This window comes from Micrasema longulum, unplaced genomic scaffold, assembly GCF_059751315.1.
Source record: "Micrasema longulum isolate JH-2025_06_02 unplaced genomic scaffold, ASM5975131v1 h1tg000097l, whole genome shotgun sequence".
Classification (NCBI taxonomy): domain Eukaryota; kingdom Metazoa; phylum Arthropoda; class Insecta; order Trichoptera; family Brachycentridae; genus Micrasema; species Micrasema longulum.
In genome coordinates, this window is record NW_028277303.1 from 179,209 (window position 1) to 204,689 (window position 25,481).

Consider the following 25,481-nt stretch of genomic DNA (forward strand, 5'->3'; position numbering starts at 1 on the left):
ACCAAAGTGCATATGTTTTTGCATTTGAAGTTTTAAAAAAATAATACTTATTTAAACCGGAAAAAAATCTCTTATAATATAGAGTTGATATTTTTTTAAGTTTAAACCACGTTTTATCTGCATGTTTTCCAATTAAGGTTAAGTTTGATATTTAACTATTTGATCACCGGCAATACGTTAATATATTTATTAATTCAGGTTTTAAAATGGCATGCAAGAATTGCAAAAAAACATCCTTTTGTTGCATGCACATTCTGAATTATTCATTATTTTGGCGCTGAGTAATGAACTCGAATCCGGCTAACACGATTAATTTTTATAGAATATTAAATTTAATAAGACCTGTCTGACCTCACGAGAGTATCTGAAAATACAAGTGATTGTTGCGTGTGTTCAATCTCGCTGGATAATCAAATAAAGGCAATAAAATAAACGCCAAAATCGCAAGTAGCAAATATTCTAATATTTAATAAACCTTAATGATTCACCCAGCCTTAAGCCTTAACCTTAACTAATCAACAAATATTTCAGAGTAATTAGCACAGATTGTTCGTTCGTATGTAGAAAAACGAGAGCTCATTTGATTTTGATCGCATTGAAGAGGAAAAGATTGAAAAGATACAAAATAATTTACCAAACGAAGGCATGACATGCTAAGTGGTCAGCTCTTTTGCTTCTTGATTTGAAAAAGTTTCCGCGCGTCATTTTTTAGAGCACCTTGTTCCGCAGTTCTCGTTATCGAGACTAGGTGACAGCTTACAGAACGTTTAACTAAACGATCCTGGACCCCGATTACAATGAGAAGTTATCTTTTACTATCTATAAAGAAAAACGGATATTTGTGTACGAAAATAAATATATTTGCTTAAACATTTAAAGTATTTTCGTCGGTAACCTATAATTGAACATGTTTAAAAGAAAAAAATGTATGCATATTCTGCTTTTCATACGGAAAACTTAATTTTACTTTGCAGATAAAATTGAAAATAAACTTCCTTCCTTCCCGGGCTAGTATTCTAAATGGAATTGCGCGCAAAGAGGATGCTCTGTTAGCGTGTGTTTAGTACGTAAATACGCGTTAAAAATGCGTTTTATGCGCGCTTTTGCTTTCAGAATACCTCCCCTGGGGTGATATTCCAAACGTTTTCGCGGCCGTAGAAAACACTTTGATCTCGCTCATTTTGTATGTAAATACACAAGAAAAAAGTGTTGTCTACGGCCACGAGAGCGGTTTAGAAAAGCACCGCTGGTGCCTATAGTCATCTCTACGGGTGTCCCCTTGGTTAGGATCATCTTCACTATCTCTCAGTGCTTTAAGTTTGGCACATTTCTCTATTGTCTCCCCTGTTTCGGGCCGAGAAAATCGTTCGCGGTAGAAACTATTGCTGATTTGAGATTTCCCTACTCCGCTCCTATAAGATCAATAAGCTGAATGCGTTGACTGACCATGAGGCTTATTCTGTCACAATTCCTTTTGGTTAGTTCGTTCGTTCGTCATTTATCCACCTCACTCTAACGCTATCAAAATCGTATTTCGTTTTCGTTCCCTCTTATACGATACGACTAAATTTAGGAATCGAATTAGCTATAGAATAAGGACACATGTCCTCGAATTTCTTTGTCGTTTCATAAGACTTTAGTTTCTCCACGTCGACTGTCTTTCGCCGAGGAGGTCTTAGGAGGCTTTTGAGCTGCAGCCAGATCTTAGGAACAACTAACTCGTGGTCACTTTAAATGTCGGCCCCTCTGTAGGTCCTGACATCTAGGAGTTCTTTTCAGTTAGTGCGGCCATAAAGTATGTGATGTAGCTGCGCTTTCGTTCTTCCATTGGGAGAAGTCCAAGTATATTTATGGATTGATTTATGAGCATTTATAGTAACATATCATAATTAGTTACTCACTAATACCCGAATGCAGAGAATGACCCGAAGGTGAAGACAATAGAATGTACTTACCTCACTTTAAGATTTGTCTCTGCATACGGGTATAAGTCTAAAGACTTTTCGGTATGACACTATTTTTAAGGAAAAGTTTATTTTACACGCTTTTACACATTTATTTATTGCCTTTTAACAGTCACTATAAAGTATTAAGCAGGTATTTTTTCAGTTCTTTTTTTTCAATTCGAGATCTTCTATAACAACATTGGAATGACGTAATTTGATGTTTGGTATTGACGTTATTATGGATAACCTTTATAGCGCCATTTCCGTAATATAAAACCTCAAGGGCGCTTTACAAAGTGATTCCAAATGTCAATAAATTTTATTGAAACTTTGAAATTTGTAATTTAAGTAAAACAATTTATTTTGTTATCACACGTTATGGATTTATTCAAATAATTTAGAGAACAAGTGGGTTTTATTTTTTTCCGAAACATCACATCGCGCTCACAGCCTCGCACCTCTGCTGGGAGAGCATTCCATGCCATAGGGCCTGCGACCGCAAATGCGCGTTCAACGAATTTAGTGCGCTGTTTTCGTAGAGGTATAATATCCTCTCGCCGTACGTTCTCCGAAATAATTTGTAATTCAGGGAACGACCAGGGAACAAGAACAGTGAAGTCTGGAAACTCTTTTTTTATATTCCGGATCAACAAAGTGTCCTGCGGTCAATTTGTAGTCACAAAATTGTTTTACCTGTAGGACATTACAAAATTAAAAACAGGCACCTTCGCCCATATGTTTTTCATATTTATAATAGAATAACCTAAAAAACGCGTCTTTAAAAAAGGTGGAAAAAGAGGTAACTTTATGTGTCGGTAAAGAGCTGGGATGTTATTAAAATGAATTGTTAAAGATGTGTTTTAATTGCATTGCCACGTCATGAGTCAAAACAATGGGCTGCCTTCATCATCATCATACAACCTTGGTATTATAATATTAGTGAAAAGAGGAGGAACAGAGGTGCTAGTTTGATTGGCAGCGATATGGGGGGTAAATGTTATATAATTGGCCTGAAATAATAAAATTATTAGCTGCGTTACCTCAACAGGCAATTAAACTCGCGTTTGGATACAAATTCTGCTACAGGTAAGATGAAATGTGTTGTTATATTTAGAATACCACAATTATTTACAAATCTATGAAATTGCGTTAGTTTCTTTTAATGTTATTTTTTTAATTAAAATTTTGCAATACTATGAGTTGAATAAATCATTCTCGGACAGTTATAGTGGGAAAATAAAAACAATCACCCAACACCCTGATAAGAACACAATAAAAAATTAATATTTATTTAGCGGTTGTAAGAAAAATAATTCAATAACAAGAATCATGCCACATATAAAGCACTAAATCATAGGAAAGGCATGCAAAGTAATGCATTTTATAAGGACGTATAATATTATAAATCAAACATTGATTTGAGTCTACTAAACACTTTATTTTATTTTTACAAATATAAAAAATAGAAAAACAAAAATTTCGTGACGATTGTTTCGCCTTGTTGGAACATTTTCAAACGAATGTGAAGATTAGATGGATTGAATGTCCTTATATAGTTATATAATTCAAGGTACTTAAGTAGAAAATAAAAATTTATTCGTACGAAGTTTTACTTTTTATATTTTTTATATTTGTAAAAATAAAATTAAGTGTTCAGTAGACTCAAATCAGTGTTTGATTTATTATATTATAAGTTTAAATATGGAGGTCTACAAAATAAACACCAACTCAATCAATACATTTTATTAGGCTAAATCCCGACCTCGATTACAATGGGAAGTTAGGAGAGTTATCTTCAATCTTCTATAAAGTAAAAACGAATTTTCTGTAGGTACTTTAATATGTGTGAAAAATTTAACTTTCTTCGTCGATGCAATTTTTATGTATTTCTTTATTTACAATTGAAGATTACTCTGATAACTTCCTTTGATAATTCGGGCTCTAGTCACGAGAGAAAAAATGTTTAAAAAATATTTAATAAATTGACTAAGCTAATTTGGCTATTGAATACCCACTAACAATATTTTAAGTATGTCCAGATTGGTAGAGAATTATTGAATTTAACCTAAAAAATAAAATACAAAGGTATTACGACAATAAAAATACGAATATTATTTATTTATTTCAATGTTTTCACAATTTACCTACGGAGATTCATTGTTTCAGGCCCCGGTTTAATTATTTAAGGGGATCTTTTAGTTACATGTGTTTTTTTATTGAATTAAGCTAAATCAAGTTTTTCATTTATACAGATCAAGAGTTTTTATTCATTCAAATATATATGTTTTAATATTTTTTTACGTAATAATACGTAAATGAAAATTCGGCCCGATAAACTATCAACTAATAGATCGTAATCCGGTCCTTAGACATTAGTGTTAGTTATATTTAAATAAGAAAGTGCAGACATAATTTTGAATACCTACATATCAAAGATTAAATATTTATCTTATACCTATATTATGGTTTTGATGATTTAAAAATAAAATAAAAATATTCGAAGTATGCAACTAAAACATGATAAAATGATTTAAAACAGTAAATAAAAATAAAACATTCAAATTAAAGTTAAACATGTCGTCGCAGTCCAGGCAAAAAACATTATTTCGAGAAATCACAATTTGAATGGAGACCAAGGAAAAATCCGTTTTTTTTGGAGGTTGCCTTTTTAATAAATTCCATTCGTACTTTTTTCCTTCTGATACATTAAAAAAATTCTGGAAAGTTTTTAATCAGACAAGGTGGACAAAATTTTATTACTTGACTTTTACTTGTTTATAATCTGGACATAACGAGAATTTTCAATCGAATCTGTAAAAAAAAAAGTTAGAAGTAAAATTATTTTTAATAATATTTTCCCATTTTTTCCTTTAACTGGATTTTTGGTAATACTAAAATAATTTTAACTAACATTCAATACATTTTCGAAAATCACATTCATGAATAAAGTGCACCCCTGTTGGTGAGTAGAGCCGATTTTGACATTTGCGAGAATTCTGTATTTGAAAATAAATTATTTTATGTTTTGGAATTCAACCATAAACATACTTAGGTACATTCTTAAATTCAATATTTAAATATTAATAATTTTTAGTTTTGGAATTCAATCATAAACAAGTACCTAGGTACCTACTTATTTTTTTTAATAAAAAGCTAATAGCAGGCAAGCCAACGTTTGAGCAGGACAACGTCTGTCGGGTCCGCTAGTTATAAATAATTATTAAAATGTTGTTTAAATTAATTTTTATTTCAAGAAATAAATTTTTACATTTTTTTGATGTTTTGGTATTATATAATAATATAAAGTCACATAATAAAAAACTAATAATTCTGATTTACGCATTTAAAAAAAAATACTTTGGAGGCGTTTTATTTTACGGTGTGAATAGCATTTTTTAAGTTTCTAGGTAAGTCAATTTTTCCTAAATGGCGACTATATATTATGTGGTTTCAATATTTTTAAGAGAAAATATAATATTTATATGAAATGTTATGAAAGGAATGTGGAAATCTTTACATTCGCAAAGCTCATTACATGTCATGCTCATTAGCTTGGCTTAAATGATCACTTTATACACCATGTAATTTTCCTTAATATAACCATCCATTTTTCTTCAACCCGTTTTATTTAAGACAAGAGTGGAATAAACATGAACAACATATGCAGAATGATAAATATTACAGATTGTGTGCATTTATAACGTAAAGCATAAATATGTGTTAAGTGAAGTTCCTAAAATGGACTCTTTTGCCTATCCTTACACCTACAGACATTTCATTTATAATAAAAAAAAATTATGTAATAAAAACAATTATCAATTATGTATATATAACATTAACCACAAATCAAAAACATTAACCTCATAGGCGCCCCTAAAAAAAAATTTATTTATCACTGCTGAGATATTCTTGATAGGTGCAAAAGCAGCTATCAAGTACTGATATTATAACTAACGTGATTTTTTTATCTCAATCATATTTACTAGAGATTTTTATTAGGATAGTTACAGCTAAAAATAAATTATACAATTGAATAAAAAATTGAAACTTTTTGAATATCGTTGCATAGATAATGATAATATGTAATGCATCACAAGCCAATTCAGCTGTATAAACACTGCGTTATCAAAATACAGTTTGAACACTACAGTTGCATTTATGGAACATCCACCCACGCTTGGATTAAAAATTGGCTTGTTTGTTTAGATTTCCACTGCTTCACTGAACCATAGATAACAATCTAGTTCTAGGTTCAGTTGATCGTTAAAATTAATCATTCAAATTATTAAAGTGCAGCCCCTCGGAATAAATACATTTTAAAAGGGAGGGTAACAATATGCAGGTGAGATGACCTAGGGGTAAAATTACCCATAACATTTAACTATGAATCATTTTCAATTCATTTCAATCACACAATCAATATTTTAAGCACTTATAATTGTGATTTCCAAACAAAAATATTTTAAGTATTTAACCATTGTTTTTTTAACCACAACAAGTCAGGAGTTTCCAGCGGTAAATCCCAGCATAGAACACTCTGGCTTGAAAAAATCACATTTAAATTTTATTTCCTCATCGGGAATCGAACTCGGATTCTTCCGTGCGTGAGTAAGGCGTCTTAAGGTAATTCTAAACGAAAATATGAAACAATTTTTTTACAGATGGCACTTTTATAATTTTTTATTGAAAAATGCAATTTTTACGTTTATTTTCAATGGAAATTTTACAAAACTTGGTTTGCGAAAACTTGACTTGTATTTGTAAAAAAGACTTAAATTATTTTGTTTTTGTAACTATCAATATAGTGTCAATTTTCCGCAAACCAAGTTTTGTAAAATTTCCATTGAAAATAAACGTAAAAATTTCATTTTTCAATAAAAATTATAAAAGCGCTATCTATGAAAAATTAGTTTCATGTTTAGAATCATCTTAAGAGAAAACGCGGTCTGACTTTTCTTCATACAAACGTTATCCCGTATGTTCTCGCTGGATTATGGCACTAGATCAATGATTTTTTGCACACTATAGAAATTCACCATCGTGGCGTGTCCGTAATGTTTTGTTTTTTAATATTTTTTTAGTACAGGAACTAGAATCATCCAAAAACCCTCGAAAGCGCCAAGTTTTATCTGCTGTCTTTGGACGTATGATATACAAATATAATAATGTTTTTGAAAAACGCGAAAGGCATCGACACAGAAAATTTAATTTTTATAATCGGTATTTCCAAACAAAATCTGTTAAGTTTTAAGGTGCGGAGGACGGGACAATGGAACGTCGATTTAAGTTCGACATAATTAGTCTAATGTGCAGTTGCTTTTTTTACACTGTATCGGGGAGGCATTTGCGAGAAAGTGGCAGAAAAACAATATTTAAATACCTGTTCATCAAAATTGTCTGGCACCCCATGTCCTCTTAAAGACCTGGGTAAGAAGGGCGAGAACTAATTTACGAGGACCCATCACAATAGATCTATACAGGTTGCAGTGACGTCAGGAGCTTATGTAGCACTGACCCCATCTACAAGAATATAAATAATTAGGAAAAAAAATCGAAAAACGTGCATCAAAATCTCTTAATAGGTGTGGAATATCTCGTAGATGAAAATACGTACATTGTTAAATGTAACCTTGGGCCACGACGAAGATGATGCGACTATCAATTAGATGACCTCTATTATCTTATCACAAAACAGTGCATTGTCCAATAAAAACATTTAATTAGAAAACGATTAATGTCTCGTATATGGCCAAAACATTTAATTGCTTCTACACGATGACTTTTCTATCACAACAAAAAAATATTTTGTCTTAGTTTAGTAGTATATTAACAAATAAAAATATTGAAAAACCACTGTACTTCCTCATTCTACTTCTTCTTCTTCTTCCTCTAGGTCGAGATCATATGACCAGTTCGTGACCGTGACGGTTGGCTGTCCTGGGATGATAACATCCAGCTAGTCTTTTGTCTTTTTGGCGGCCTTCTTGGTAGCAAAATACTATAAACAAGTAGTAAAAGTAGAAATATTACAAAATACCTCCAAATTATTTATTTTATGAATATAATAACAATAACTAATGAACCAAAAATGAATATGTTCATAAATATGTAAAATTCAATATATTTATGCTAACGTAAACAACATACATAATGTGCCTATGTGTACATCATAATACATATTGCATACATATGTAAGATTTATAAACTTAATATACAAGTTTATGTTCATTTAAATATGTTTATTTTATTATGATATCAAAATTTTGAATTGGTCAACTATATTATGAAAATCCCTCTCCTCAACTCCTCCACTCCTCCACTCTATTTCCTCATCCCTTAACTTTTCCCTTTTACCCTTTACCCTCTTTTTTTTCTCATTTATTATATAATATATTATTTTTCTCTTTACTGTGTAACATGTTCTCTCATTATTTTTTTATTTTATTTTATTTTATTTTATTTAGAAAACATACAGTCATACAAAATCAGTATTAAAAACAACAATTTTTTAACATAAAAAGACCAATTAAGTTTTCATAAATTAAAAAGATATAAACATTAAATGTGACAAAAAATAAAAAATAAATAAGAATTTTAGGTGAAAAAAAGATAATTGTTGACATTTGCGTTTTCCATGGAGGTAATAAATTAAAATAAATAAAAATACCGAATGTACACTCCGAGCCATCCACGCACACACATGAACGCACATATAAAACATACACAAACATATACATTACATGCGGCACATATGCATAGCATAAACCACTCAAGATGTACATTCAGCAACTATCCCAAATAATCGACCCCATGAAGAAATTTTCTGTACAAATGCAACGTGCAGTTAAAAATGTCTACATCAATACTGAGTCCGTTATAATTTCTACAGGTGCGTCTAATGAATGAATTCGAGGTATAATTGCTTTTACAAGTTGGTACATAAAAAAGGGAATTTAATCTAGTATAGCGAAGAGGACAACGGAAACCAATATTTTGTAAAAGATACGGCGAATCAACTATGTTATTGAGAATTTTGAAAAGAAAAATTAAATCATATCTAAGGCGCCTTTTTTGTAGTGATTCTATATTAAAATTGATCAAAGATGCGCCGTAATCATTTTCAATGTTACCAAAACGATATTCCAGGCTCCTTATAAATTTCTTTTGAATGTTTTCAATTTGATTAATATATACATTATATTGAGGGGACCATACTAATGAAGCGAATTCGAGTTGACTTCGCACATAAGTATAGTAAAGAAGTTTTAATGTATTTGGTGATGAGAATGGCTTGTGTAATATATTTGTGAAAAACTTTAACTACATGTATGTACTATTTTTTCTAATTTTTATTCTTTTATAACAACTGTTGTTTTTCCTTAATAAACAAAAAAAAAAATATATCTTATATTTAATTACTTTTTAACTATGTTTTACGATTTGTACCTACGAATTTGCTACGGCCTTGAATAAATAAATCATTTTAATCATGAGACGCAAACTAATGACTTGGCTGCCCGAAAACGGATGATGACAGTCAAACAGCTTGCTTTGACCGAGATCTTCAGCAAGCAATTATTTTCATTTACAGTACGGTACGTACATACTGTACTAATGTACAGCACTTGTAACTACGCTTAACATGTAAAAGAGTTGCCTTTTTATTTAATTAAATAAAAGCTCATTTTTCAATTTCAGTCATTCGTTTTCATTTTTAACATACCATACAGTAATTAATTAAAATTTACAACTTTTTCGGAAAAAAACCAGTTAACCGTTTTTTTTATTATTCAAATGGGGTCCGGTTCTAATTAATTCAGATAATTGGAGTTTTGCTTTACTCACATTTGTGTTATGTAGTAGGTAAGAAGAGTAAAATTCTAAATTAACAAGGGAGTAAATCATTTTTTAAACAAACAAACCATCACGCCGTTTCCCCGTAAGGGTAGGCAGAGAGGATAGAACGCCACAACACTCTATCTTTGCATACAGATCTCGCTTCCTCTACATTCATACATCTTCTCATGCACGCGCGCCGATTATTCCGACTTTTGACATGTCCATCTTTAAGTATTTGTTGGATTTGGTCATGCCATGTCTTTCTCGGTCTTCCTCTATTTCTGCATCCATCAACATTCGCATTGTAAATATTCTTAGCCGTTCTCTCGCTGTCCATTCGTTCTACATGTCCAAACCAGCGCAGAGCTCCTTTCTTGATTTTGTCGATAATGCTTGTCTCAGCCTTACATAATGTACGGATCTCAACATTTGTGCATCTATCGTACATAGTTTTACCACACATTCGCCTGAGAGATCGCATTTCGACAGCATTCAGCTTACTTTCATCCCTGTTTTTCCAAGTCCATACTTCGCTCCCATACATCAGGGATGGGACCAGGACTCCGTTGTGAACTGCCAATTTTGCCTCTTGTGACAACCATTTATTTGCCAAGGTCGATTTAAGTGCACCGTTCACTCTGTTCCCGGCACTCACCCTCCTTTCAATATCTTTCTCAGTCATTCCATCCCTAGTGAACATACTTCCCAGATATACAAATTCCTCTACTTGTTTTAGTATAACTCCATTCACAGTGATTTCACATTTAGTCATACTTTCATTTCTTTCAAAAACCATCACATTCGATTTATCGACATTCATCAGCAAATCGCTTCTCTTGCATACATCGTAGACCTTTGTTACCAAGAATTGCAGTTCCTCTTTGTTATTAGCAAGGAGTACAGCATCGTCAGCATACAAAAGACAATTGACTTTTAAATCACCCATTTTTGCTCCCATTCTTAAGCCTTTCAGTTCTTTCATGCAGTTATCGATATACACGTTGAACAGCCATGGTGACATAACACATCCCTGCTTCACTCCTTTATGAATGTCAAACCACGATGTGTATGATCCATTTACCCTAACACATGCTGTGCTGTCTTTATACAGAGAAGCAATAGCACGTGTTAGATTTCCGCTTACTCCGTACTCCGATAACACCTTCCATAATTTTTCTCTGTCAACTCTATCAAACGCTTTTTGCAGATCGACAAATGCGCAGAAAAGCTTTTGGTTTTTAGCAAGAAATTTTTCTGTCATGTTTCGTAAAGCAAATATTTGATCCATACATCCTCTTCCATTCATAAAACCGCTCTGAATATCCCACACTCTATCCTTTGTAACTTTTCTTACTCTATCAATCAGTATTCTTCCATACATTTTGCCAACAGCGCTCAAAAGGCTGATTGCTCTATAATTTCCGCATTCTACTCTTGAACCTTTTCCCTTGTATAGAGGCATAACAACAGCCCTTCTCCAGTCTGGAGGAGTGTATTCCTCCTCTAAACATCGGTTGAAAAGTTTGTGCAGCCATACAAAAATTATTTCACCGCCCGCCTTTATAAATTCTGTAGCAACATTATCAAAACCTTGCGCTTTTCCATTCTTCATATATTTGGCAGCAATTTTTATTTCTTCCATTCTTATCTCTGTCGTACCATCATATGCATTTAAACTTACCTGAGGAGGTGCTGCAGTGCTTATATTTCCTGTATGTGTTTCATACACCTCCTCAAAGTATTCCTTCCATCTTGTTTTTATTCCACTATCATTTGTCACCATTTTCCCATCTTTTCCTTTTATAGCTGTCATACATCCACTTTCATTACTGTTTCGGGAATTTTTCACCGCTTTCCAGAATATCTTTATATTTTCTTGGAAGTTCTCGGTCATTTTGATTCCCTCTTTTTTTTTCAACAATTTTTTTCGTTCACACACACCTTGTTTCACTCCCTTTTTACATTCATTATATATGCTTTTTAATTCTGCATACCTATTACCAATCGCTTTATTCACTGTCAGCAGATTTAACCATGCTTCCTTCTTTTCTTGCACTAGTTTTTTTATTCCATCGTCCCACCAAGCATCACCTTTCTTTCTTCCTTGTTTCGTTATACCGCAAATTTCCATAGCAGATTCACACATACCATTTTTCAAACATTCCCACATTGCATCAATACTCATATTTTCCACACATTCATCGATCAGTTTAAGATTTACGGCCCTTTCAAATTTATCTTTTATGCAATCATTTTGGAGTTTTTCAACTTTGACTCTAGAAGGCGCCTGCATTTTGCGGGTCTTGGACCGCCATCCTTGAAACAAGATTACCCTTGATACCACCAAGAAGTGATCTGTTTCCATTTCGGCTCCTCTGTACACCCGCGTATCAACTGTTACAGGCCTCAATCTAGAGTCAATGACTACATAGTCGATAATAGATCTTTCATTGCCTCTCTCCCACGTATACTGGTGGATTTCCTTATGATCAAAGAACGTATTTGACACAAAAAGATTCCATTCCAGGCATACTTCTAGCAGTCTTCTTCCATTATCATTCTGTTTTCCATCCCCGAACATGCCTAGGGCTGACTCCATCCCGTCTCTTCGAGTTCCCACCCACCCATTCAAATCTCCCGCAAGTATTACTCTCTCACTATCTTTTTTTCCATTCATTACATTCATCACACTTGTCCAAAACTTATCCTTCTCAGATTCGCAGTCGGAATTCACAGGAGCATATCCTATTAATAAAATAATACTCGTCAATCCAATCTTGAATCTGACAAACATAAGTCTAGAACTTATAAGGACATACTCTTTCATACACTCTATCATTCTGGGCGATAGAAACGCGGCAACACCCTGGCAGGCTCTGTCTGTATCTGGGACACCTGACCAAAGAACCAGGGCGTCACCGTGTTCCATCGAACCGCTTCCTTTTTTCCAACTTTCCGTTATACATAATATATCTAAACATTTATTCCTCATCACATCACACAATTCGTTCATTTTTTCACCCATGCGTCCCCTTATATTCCATGTCGCAATTCTGCATTCTTGCGTTTTCCTCCTCTGTGCGCCCCCACGGGAGGAGCGACCTGACGGGTTGCGAGCCTCATCGAAGTTTGTCAAAGGCATCCTCCCGTTCTGCCTGCCTACTTAATATTAATTACGCTACCCCTCATCTCTACTACTACTTAAATACTTAATTTTACACAAGACCTATAATGAATTGATATAAATGACTTAAATAGATTATTCCTATGACTTACAGTATAAACATTCACAAAGTACCTTAACACTAAAATTCACTACTGTCACTTATCACTATAGAAGTCATAAACTTAAACATTAATGGTGACTCGGCCGAACGAATCCTTTTCTGCTGGAAGGCCGAGTCGTGGTTGCCATTTGCCATGTGTATCCCCAGATGTTCTTCGCTCGGTGCGGCGTGTCCGGCTTCCAAGGGTTGCCGCCTGTGCTGTGGGTGCATTTGCACCCCGCGCCTGCACCCTGATATTGTGCAAACTTCCCGCCCCTCACCTCGCCTCGGTTCCCGGTTTAGGCTTCGTACTTTTTCACATGTTGCGACATCTCGAATCTTCCGAGAATTATGTTCGCTAGGGGCACTGATTTTAAGTCATTAGACTTTACAAACTGTTTTTTCTCGTTTCTCGTTGGAATTAAACTATTTAATAAATGCACGCACTTTGCTGGAGGATTACATGCTAACACTAGGTAATTAGTTTTATTAAATTAATGATTAATTGTTAATTTTTCTTACACTGCTAGTTAACACACACAAAGGCCCTTCCTGGAACGCGCTTCGTGTCCCACAAAAATATCGAGTCTAGTCAATCTTTTCTTTATTTAGTCACATATTCACACTTAGACAATATTTATTTCATACAGAACACACGCGATATATTTTTTTGTATTTTCCACACCTTATAGTTCAATTGTTTTGGTTCACTCACTATTAAATTACATAGTTTGTCGGAGCTAAGCACAAGTGCGACCGGCCAAGCCGGCGCATTAATTTATTGTTAAGGGAAAACAACAATTTTTCAAAATATTATTTACAACATAAATTTAAGCCAATATAAAACGTTCCACAAAAATTTGCAAAATAAAATATAAAAAATAATAATATCTAATAAATTATTATTAGAAATATTTTTTTTCTTTAAGGGATTAACCCGCTTAGCTTCTATTTAGAGGCTTGTCAGCAGGTGGGAAAGAGGGGATATGGAAGGAGGTAATAAAATATACACCATAACACCCAGGCCAATTGAAAAAATCTTTCTTGAATTTTTTTCTTGCAACTGGCGGGAATGGAACCCGCGACGCCAGTTTCACAGTTGGCCGTGTCACCAACTGCGCCACGGCGCCTGTTAAATCAAGAACAATGTTTTGAGTACGTCCAAATGTTTGCAGACTGGATTTCCTCCCTAGGGAGTCATTTAGATCTAAATTTGTTGCAACAGAGAGAGAAAACATTTTTGAGAATGGTGAATGTTTCACAGTGTGTAAACTGGCCACTTAAACCAGCTAATGACACATCAAAAGCCCCGTAAATGCCTAGACTTCCATATTCTCTTCTCAAAAATGTTTCCCTCTCTGTTGCAACAAATTCAAAAAAGAAATAACAATTTGTAAACCATCCGTATTAAAAATAAATGTAATGCTAAAAAACATACGTGGCTATCTCCGTTGTAACTGAAACTGAGTAAATTGGCTTTTTATATGTGGTCGATCCATTTAACCATATGAGTTCCTATAGATTTTAAACTTTTTTCTTAGCAGAAATAAAGGAGATGGCTATGTTTAAACTAAATATTACTTATTGAGTAAAATAACATAAAAAATCATATAACCCAAAAATGACGATGGCTGGAGACGGCTGCGTTTGTTTTTTAGCGTCACAAATCATGGAATTTATTTCCAGTAAGACACATGAAAATGTATATTTTTAAGTTGAAAATATTTGCCGCTCAAGGTAAAGGCTTTACGCGGTCGTGCCCTCTCCTTCCCCCGTCACCCCCCTCTCCGTTCCCTTATTAGGTACTCTTCAAGAAGAAACCTGTTCGTGTCCCGTCGCATTACACAGTCCAGGCGGGATGGCCTTTTTTCGTATTTTTTCCGTCCCTCTTTCTTATTTTTATTTTCTTCCCGACCGCTCTACGGGCAGACTTGTTGCACCTTTCTTGGGTGTGAGGGTGTGGGTTTGCGTTTGCATACGGATACACGCGATGGAAAATATATTGACTTGTATCTTACTGAACTTCACAGAGGCGGATTTCGCTGAATCAGCGGGCGTCTTTTGCTGACGTAATGATTTATTTTATTGAAATATTTTCACATACGGATGAAAATGCATTAATGGGGAGAAAGTTAAATCTGTGAGTTCCTAATTATGAATCAATTTGATGTGCCATAGTTTCCGTTCATCGTCATCATCATCATTCCTTTTCTGCACCTAATGGTGCATTGGGCAGTCGATTAGTACACAAATCGCAGCGTCTCTTGATATTTTTTTGTAGTTTTATGTAGTTTTAGCTTCAAAACGTAGGAATGCGAATGAAAAAAAGAGATACAAAAATGAAACTAACAATATGCATGCTGATATAAATCAATATTTGAAGATGCTAGTCTTCAATGAAAAAGAGATATCGGAAAAGAAAGCAAATATTTCTTCAGTTGTGATTTAATACTACAGCTTATTTTTTTATTTTTTTTTATTTAAGTCGGTTAACATGAACAGAAAATATTAAAGGAAAAATAATAAAACTTATTAAACTTAGAGTTATCAGCAGGCTTTTGCCGTTTGGTAAAAGTACTTTACTCTGTTTGATGAATGAACTGCGCCGTGGTGCAGTTGGCTAAACGACCAACTGTAAAACTGTTCGATTTCCGCCTGTTGCAAGAAAAAACTCCAAGAAATATTATTTGTTTAATTCATCTGGGTGTTGTGGATTTTTAAAACCTCCTTCTGTATTTCTTTCCCATCTGCTGACAAGCCTCTAAAATAGAGGCTAGGCGGGTTATTCCTTCAAAAAAATAATTATAAAAACTACTTGTATGAACGCAAAATGACTTACAGTAATGTTGATATTGTATGAATATAATGTTTCTCTTCGAACAGTTGGTATTTTTGTTTATTTTTCTTTTTATGCATATTGCTATGTCTTTTGTGACATATAGGTCTTAAAAAGTTGACGCGATGGACAAAACCTGGGATCGTTTTTTTGATTCAGGTACCTTAAGGTAATCAAAAACAAGTGTCAGATCTCAGGAGTCAAGGAAATTGGCGTTTCTGAATAAAATAGGCGAAGCCGGCTCTGCACTAGCAATGCGTGCTTAATGCACTCTTGTCCATGTGTTGGTAGGCGCAGTACGTGCACGAAACGCACGCCGGGCGCGCCCAGAAAAAACGCGACTCTCCGGGAGATTAACCCTTCCCTCTCTCCCCCCTCCCTGCCACTCCCGCTCCCACCACTCCGCCATACAGCGTCTCCAACAATAGCCGACCCGCGGGAACGCTGAATAGGAATAGGTCATAATGCCGAGACTTGGCGAAGACAATATTCTTTGAGGAATTTTGTCGGAACGATGCATTCAAATTTTAGTATTCAAAGTAGGTACCGTCCCATTTGTTTTTTTTATCGTTTTCACTATCGAATCTATGGGATAGACGCGATGTTTGAAGGTATTGATGGGGGAAAATAATTTAATATAATTATACAATATGTCGCTGCTTAAATTTAAAAAATTCACAAATCAAAAACCCCGAAATTTCATTTTATTGCACAAATAAGATTTTAATCGGTCATATTTTAATATAAGAAAAAGATTTATTACCCAAATCGCACAACAGCCTATTAAGCATTTAGCGCTTTGGTGGCTTACTTCAGAGCTTTATGGGTAGTAGTAAGCACAAAACTCCGTAATTAGATCGATACAGCGCCAGCGTTAAAAATCGCATATAATAAAACAATGCTGGGCTGGTATTCCAAACGCTCTCGTAGCCGTATTATCTCGTGTATTTATATACAAAATACAGGAGAAAAACTGTTTTCTCGTGCCACGAGAGTGGTTCAGGATAGCACCCCTGATATTAATATCTTTGACGATACATTAAATATTTATAGGAAAACTGTAACGCAATTTATAAAATCAAATAGTCACTTATGTTAGTTAGGTTAAATAATTTGTAATAACCTGTTAGTAATACTTTATTGTAATAACTTTTATAACAATCGAATTCAATTAAGCTAGCCAATTAAAAAAAACTTTTTTTTCTTCTTTATTTGTGCATGCTTTGTTCACATTTGAGGGCATTGGAAGCAAAGATGGCAAACTCCCGTTTTGGTGTTTTCGAGAAAAATAACAAAAACTGCTACACTAATGCCAAAGAGAGTCTTCATGTTAGAAATATTATTTTCACTGAACTTAAACTTTAAGATACTAATAAGAAACACGAACTCAAAAGACTTTCTTAATATTTGTATGGCACGGCCATTTTGAAAATTTAAATCTCAAGCCTGTCATTGGTCGAATAAAATGGCTGATGGATATTGCTATGTTTGCTCCAAACACTGTTTTCAAACTATCAGAAGTATAATTTTCAACTACATTTGCAACGCAACATATGATTTTTATAAAAATAAAGTTAATAAACTACAGAATGACATCATCCGTGATCTGGTCTCCCTTCTATGTAGGCCGGATAAATCATATCGAATCGGTGCAACATCGTTTGCTAAGAAAAGTAGCATGGATGATTGGCCTCGAGAGGGGAGACTACACTTACGGAGAAATGGAGTCAATGTTTTTAAAAAAATCCAGTCCACAAAAACGTAGAAATAACATTGACTCCATTTTATGTTTAATTTGCTGAATGGCTTAATTGATGTACCGTCGTTACTGGAACAAGTGTCATTCAATCTTCCAATCCGCCGTTTGCGAAATAATAATGTGCTGCTCCTTGATCAACACAGCACAAACTATGGCTTGCATGCACCAATGTCCCGATTGTGTCGTATTATAAACTCGAGACAAGATCTGGACTTTTTTGGTGTAAGTCTTCATAGATTTTAAAAATCACTAAGATAGACCGGATCTTGTCTTGAGGTAGTATTTTTTTTTTGTCGTAGCTTTAATTTTATTAAGTTGTATTTTATTTTATTAGTGCCTGTATTTATTGTAAGAAATTGTATTTACCATCGTTAGAATGGACTGCATAAGTCCGTCAAATAAATAAATAAATAACCAAAAAAAAAAATTTTTTTGGAGGTTGCTTTCTTTGCTATCAATGCCCTCATTTAATTTATGAACAATATCTAAAATAACAATGTGTGATTATTATATCAATGTCATATGTATTGTTTGTGAACCATAATAAATAAAATAAAATAAAATAATTTAATCAAAAACATAAAAAGTAAGATTATAAAAAAGAAACAAAAACTCATGTCAAAAACTTTAGTTGGCTCTACTGAAAAACGTCAAATTTCTATTTGGGACTCTTGAAATTAAGCATCGATATGTCGTGGAGTAACAATAAATTATCATAATGAATTAACTTTAAAAAAAAACTGTTAATATTGTTGTACATTTTCTGTAGTAGAATGTCTCTTCATGCCTACTACCCCACCATTGGAGTAATAATTCGATCCTGCTTAAAGAGAAGCCCTTTAGCTCTATTTATTTATTTATTTATTCATTCAAAATTACACTAGTTTAAATATTAATGAACATATTAAGGCTTTTTGGGCTATGCCCGTGTTAAGCCACAAAAAATAACAATAAAAATACGTAGTAAAATTAGTTAGATCAAATTATAATGCCATAGAGTAACAATCTAGAAAAAAAAGATAAATGTAATAAATAATAAAATTCCAAAGAATACAATGCAAAAAAGATAATCAGAAATATTTTTTTAAATATAAATTATACAAATTAATAATCACACATAATCAAATATACAAAATAATGGTATCATTAAAATCAACAAAATAATACTAAAATATAGTAGTATTAAAAAAAAAACAAAATAAGAGTATCATTGAAATCAACAGAAAAAGAATATATAGATAAAAACATAATTGAAATAATAATTGGGATATGTTTTCTAGAAACTCACTCAATACTATAGTAAGAAATATAAGAAATAGGAGCAATAAATTATAAGCTAAATAAATACTAAACTGAATTATGATAAACTAAATTAACGTACTAAATTAAATTATACAAAAATACATAATGAAAAAAACATAAAAATATCAAGATATATAAAAAGCAAATTGCATAGAACAAAAGCGTTCCAAATTTATGGTTTTGTTTTTATCTTAACCCTTAATTGCAAGGTGAATCTAATTTAATACAGACCACGAAAATGACTGTAAAATTACCTAAAACAAATAGTACAAATGATTTTGTGATGTTACGAATTAGATACATAGCCAAGTTAGTAGAAAAGCTAAAAGGAAAGAGAAATCATTAAATGGTATATGTAGCATAATGATTTTATACACTTACTTACAAAAATATTGTAATAAATAACAAATATTAAGACAATAAAAATAAAATGTCTAGAAGCATAATTCCCTCTACGCCCACACACACACGGCGTAAGTTCAGCGTCTCCACCTATCAAAAGCTTCTCCTGTACAATTAGGTACGGGTAGGTAAGGGGAGGTAGGTGCTCTCGGAGGTAACCTATACTTACATTTCGAAGATAGTACCTAGACACATAATATATTTTTTAACTTCACCAAGTTAATAAGAGCTAGGCAGTTGGGTATTATTATATTAACAGGTTAATTAAATTATCCCAGCCAAATCGAATTCGCCATTTGATCGATCTAGGGAGAAAATTTTTCACAAGACTGTTTTTGGTCGGCCGGAAGGTACTGCTTTTAACAATAAGTCCTCCAAAGTGCGTTTATGTATTTTTATCAACAAAGAAGTAATTTAAAACATGCTTAACTTACGTTGTAATGCAGGCAAGTCATACCTGCATTTCAAATATAAGTCATCACAATTATTTAATAAATAATTGCATTAATACATTGCAACGAAGGAGAACATTTAAAGAAGTCAAAGCATTTACAGTGCTTACGACCTTTCTTTCGCTTATTTAAGCTACCACTTTTAATACTGTGTAACATTCACCATTCTGTCTATGTTTAAACATCCATATTTCTTCAATTCTTCAATCTGTTTATTTTTTTGAATTATTTCACCTTCATACGTTCATATTAGACAACGCCTGTTAATGTTTTTCATTTTTCAATAATGTTCCTCATATCTGTCGTATCTAAAAACTAATGACCGACAGAAGTTTCAGTTTTGGCCAGTTTTGGACAACAAAACGAGTTTCAGTCGTAGTTTCGGTTTCAAAAAAAAATATTTGTTAATAGACTGTTAAACAAAGTATTTTTTTTTTTTAATTTTAAATATCGTATTATCAGCGCTACGATTTTTCAAAGTTTTGCATTTCTGAAATAACTCCGCGTGTAACGTCAGAGGTTCGTTTCCGCATATTCTCATTCAGTTCTTCCCATTGGTCCAGAAACGATAAGCAGACCGGAAATCTTCCATAGCTCTTAGATCATAGGTTGATTCACATGAACCAGTGACGTCATTTAAAGTAGTGCGTTTTTTATTATTTTTTCTGTACATTTTCAAGAAATTTTGCAACACAATTTAATGCTCTAATTTTTACCCCGCGTAAGAAAACATTTTTTGTATCCAATTTCCCGTAGGGCTGAAGTTCCTCATTAGAGATTTTAGATTCTTGTCCATTTGAATAATTAGTTATTGTCTAACATAAAAAAATAAAAAAACTGATCAAATGATTTGATTACTATATGCAATTTATTTATTTTAGATAGTTATACAAATAAAAATAACACTAAGTAATACCTTAACTCATAAACAATAAATACACAAAAATAATTTATAAACAAAACATTAAGATAAAATCTATACGCTTTCTGATTACACTTTATTTATCTAAATGGATGTTCGTTTTTAGCAAAAATCATCGCCATCCCCCGATGCGTTTCTAATCTCTTGTAGCAACTGATTAAACATCTTAAGTTCTTTATAATACAGATTGTTTTAAGTTGCCTGGATTCTTATCTTGCGGAGTCTGAAATCTTCCCCTCTCCTCGGAGGATAGCGATGAATTTCGTTATTACGTTAAACATCACAAAACATGTATTCGGGCAATAATTAATTTATAGAAAGTAGTTCTAAGTTCTTTCGTACATTGAAGAACTGTTACAAATTCATATGTTTAGCATTATTTGAGTTTGTCCAAATGTTTGTAGACAAATCACTAAAATCAACAAATGGGAGAATTAAAAAAAGGCAAAATGTTGAATGTGATACAGTGGCCACTCAAACCAGCCAATGACAGGTAATAAGCCATGCAAATTATTAGACTTCCATATTATCTTCTTTAAGGTATTCTCCATCCCTGTTGTAATTTGTTAATCTTATATGTATAACATAATAACAAACCAAAAAGCGTTAAAAACAAATTGACTTATTGAGTTCATGACTTTAATTTTATTAAACACTTATTTTAATGAACACGTAAGGTTTAACAATAACGACTTTTAACATATTTCTATAAGTTTCGCTTTCGGCCGAAACTCGAACAGAATCCGAAATTTGGTTTCGGTTTCGGATGAAAATCTTGTCACTTCTTAAAACCTTATTTTGAAAACTCCCTAGAAGGTTAAATCACAAAAATCTAAAGAAACTCAAAATACCTACTATTAAATAATTACACATTGACTAAAAATTCATGTTATTTGAAGTCTTGTATAAAATATATATGAAACCAACTGGTCCAAGAAGAAGTTTAAAAATTGAAAAATTGTTTTCAGGCGTTGCCTAGTGTGTGAAATAATTCAGTCAGATGATTCTCTTCTCAACAATAAAGGTTTCAGCTCTTTAACTTCACTTAAATGAACAAATGTAAGAATTGAAGAAATATGGATGTTCAAATATAGGCAAAATGGTGAATGTTACACAGTGTGTAAAGTGGCCACTTAAACCAGCCAATGATAGGTCATAAGCCCTGTAAATGCCTAGACTTCCATATTCCTTTATTTAAGGTATTCTCCATCCCTGTTGTAATTTTTTAATTTAAAAATATATTTGGCCTTTACTTGCATCCTTATTGGATTTGTTGAATGTATTTTTGTTCCGTTTGTAGTGACGTCTAGTTTGTATTATTTCAATTAATCAGGATGTTCAGCGATACGGGAAATTGGATATCGAAAATGTTTCCTTACGCGCGGTAAAAATTAGAGCATTGAATACAGCATAGTTTTTTCGAAAATTTTAGAAATATAATAAAAATAAACTACTATGACGTCACTAGTTCTCCGAAATAAGGCAATGATAGTTTTTGTTTTATTTTAAACTTTTTGTACTTAATGTCAATTGTACCTTGCCAAATGGCAATTTCTTCCAACCAACCAACAAAATAAAAGTTTTATTTTGTATTCAATTACCTATTACAGTTTTATGTACATATTACTTGTTACTATATTATTACCTTACCTTTATGTAAATATTTTTAGTCCCAAAATGAGTTTGTTGTAACTCCTAAGAGTACAAAAAAAATTTTGGATGGTTTAATAAAAAAAAAAATAGAAAATAAAATAGCCAAAGTTACATAAAAATATAAATATATATGCATTTGCTTATAAATGACCTTAATTCAATACTAATATTAGATGCCCGGTTGTCAATCAGGACAACTCACAGACGAGAACTTTGACGTCACACATTGAATAATATCAAAATCAGATAACTTCATTCAATCATAGCGCTGATAATACGATACATACAATTGTTTTCATTTTTATTTTACTTAGTTAGACACCGAATTGGCTTAGGCCGTTAACATTACCCATACCTACATAAATAAATAAGATTATTTTTTCAACCTGATCCGTAAATTGTAAATCGTCAAGTAATTAATTTTACTAAACCCTTAAAATTGCATTGATATGTGTGTTTTTGCCGTCAAAAGTCAATGAAAACTATAGCGTTCTAATTCAGTATGTTCTTCCTCTCGCACACGCGCGTAATAGATAAGTCTATCCTTTCGTATTGGGTTCTTGTACGATTCGCGAACTCGGCGAATTTGACGAGAGCTGCCATTATCGTCCCTCCTATTGGTGCAGACGACGCGGGAGGGGATTCGGGGTAAGGGGCTGAGGGGGAGGTACGGAGGATGCGGGATGACCATATAAGGCAAGATGCGACAAAATGGACGCCTTAAAATTTATTTTATTGAAATTATTCATTTTATTTACTTTTTAAAATTAATTTGATGGAGAGAAGAAATATTTCTTCCGATGAAGTTATGCTTATGGTTTTCATTGAGTCGGTACTTATCTATACTTATTTATGTGATTCCAAGAAAAACTTAAAAATTGAATCGCGTAGCGGTCCCGTGGCTACTGTCTCGGACTCACGGATCGAAGGTCCGTGGTTCGAATCCCACTCCAGCCCAACATGATTCACATTTTCTAATAGAGTTATTTATAACTCGTTGAAAATAGCCCTCAAAATTAAACATTTGGGTAAATCAAAAAGACGCAAATATTTTAATTAATTGATTAATTATAAAAAATTTAAATAACAACAACGAAAAAAAAATCTCTAGGGCACATATATTATTACCTACGAATATACATAGTTACGTGTTTTCATAAATCGAGCAAGCTATTTATTTTTTTAATTTAAAAAATATAATTATAATACCGAAAAGTATCAATGGTTTAATTCTACTTTAATTTATATATTTTTTACCTGTGACCTGGTTTCGTCGTGACCAACATTGTCAGACTGGTCTGACGATGTCCACCAAGGATATCAATGTCCAAAGGTCTTAAATAAAAAAAAATACATTTTGCTTTGTTTCTTGAAAAATGTTTTGATTGCCTAATCTATACGCATAGCTAATTAAAATATGTCGATGTTCTTTATAATTAGTCATTTGAATGTTCAAATGCAATTTAGTTCCATCTTATCATTTAAAATACAATCATTCATAGAACAATGATTCACTCAGCTTTCTACTATTGACAGGTAGAAAACCCTCTTACTCTGTGGTCAAGATGTGTGGAATCAGTATCTATCTACTTAAAATTAAAAATTAGAACGAAAAAATCCGAATAAAATAGGCAGGTACCTTATTTTCCCCTTTATTAGGGCTTGTTACCAAAACATGATAACATCGGCCAAAAACAAGTTGCAACATGGATTTACAAATTATAAAAAACACAATAACGACCCAAACTGAAAGGAATAACAATATGAACACAAACAATCGACAAAAAAATTACCTAAAGAGCAAATTTACCTAAAAATTAACTAGATATAAAAAAACTAATATTTTATTATCGGGTAATACGCAGCAGGGGCGTGCGGTGAGGTTTTCGATTGGGGAAGCAATCACTTGGTACTAGGTACATATGTATATAAAATACGTACCTAAACTACCAATACAGTAACTCGAGTCGAATACTTTGAACTAAACTGAAAAGCAATTTTAAGTCATTATTTCAGCATAAAATAGTTGTATTTCATGGTTTTTTATTATAATACCTTAGTGTCAGCCGATTTTATCGGTAAATTTGTTATAAAACACTCACAGTATATGAAAAATTATCATAGATTGTTTTGTTAGAACTGCTTCCACAAAGCTAGTACAATCTCAATTTGCGCTTGCGCAACTTGAGAATTCAGTACTGGAAGACCGCTTTATCGGAACCAATTTACGCAGTTTCATATTATTTCAGTATTACGGAGCACGAGGGATTTTCCTTTTTTTATCTCTTTTTTATTTTATTTATTACATACCTCCCAGGGGGCTTTTATACGACTCGTACAAAATAACAATTTAAGTGTTTCATTACAAAAGTAAATATAAAGTATGTTTAGTTCACGCTTAAATGCACAGGTGAGAGGTTGTTTGTGGGCTTGTCGCAATTTTTTAGTAGTTATTGATAAATGAAAATCGAACCCATCTCAGATCGCTAAAATTAACAACAAACTAATTAAACAATATTTTTGTAGTTACTGATAATATTAGTTAACTTTAGCTTATTTTATTATATGTATAAAAAATTCAGTAGGTACCTACTGATTGATTAGAAGTAAACATTTTCTGAAAGCATTGGTTCCATCCATTCGATGGACGGACCGCGCATAATACGTAGGTTTGACTATTCATGCGCCTTACGCATATTTGATTAACCTTCAATTTGTGATAACTTAAGGCTGCATTTCAATTAACAAACAAAGTACAAACAAAACATTGAAACAATGATAAATCAACCCCGTATCCCAAGAATCTTTTAATGTTTGTTTTATTTTTAAAACGCGTGTTCTACCGAAATTTCGTTTCCAAAAAAAATCGAAAAGTATACCACGCCCGTCAATAAATTGTCCGGTACGCTTCAAGGCATAGAGAATAAATTATCCCAGAAATGTTGTCCGCATAACTTTAAACTCAAAAATAGCATACTATCGAGAAGATGCGCGTCCCTTTTTAAATTTGAAATATGCCTTAGCCCTCCCCTAAATTGGCTCATAGAATGTCTTATTTTGAAATATGCCTAATGTTAAAAAGTAACGCATTCCACATTTCCGCA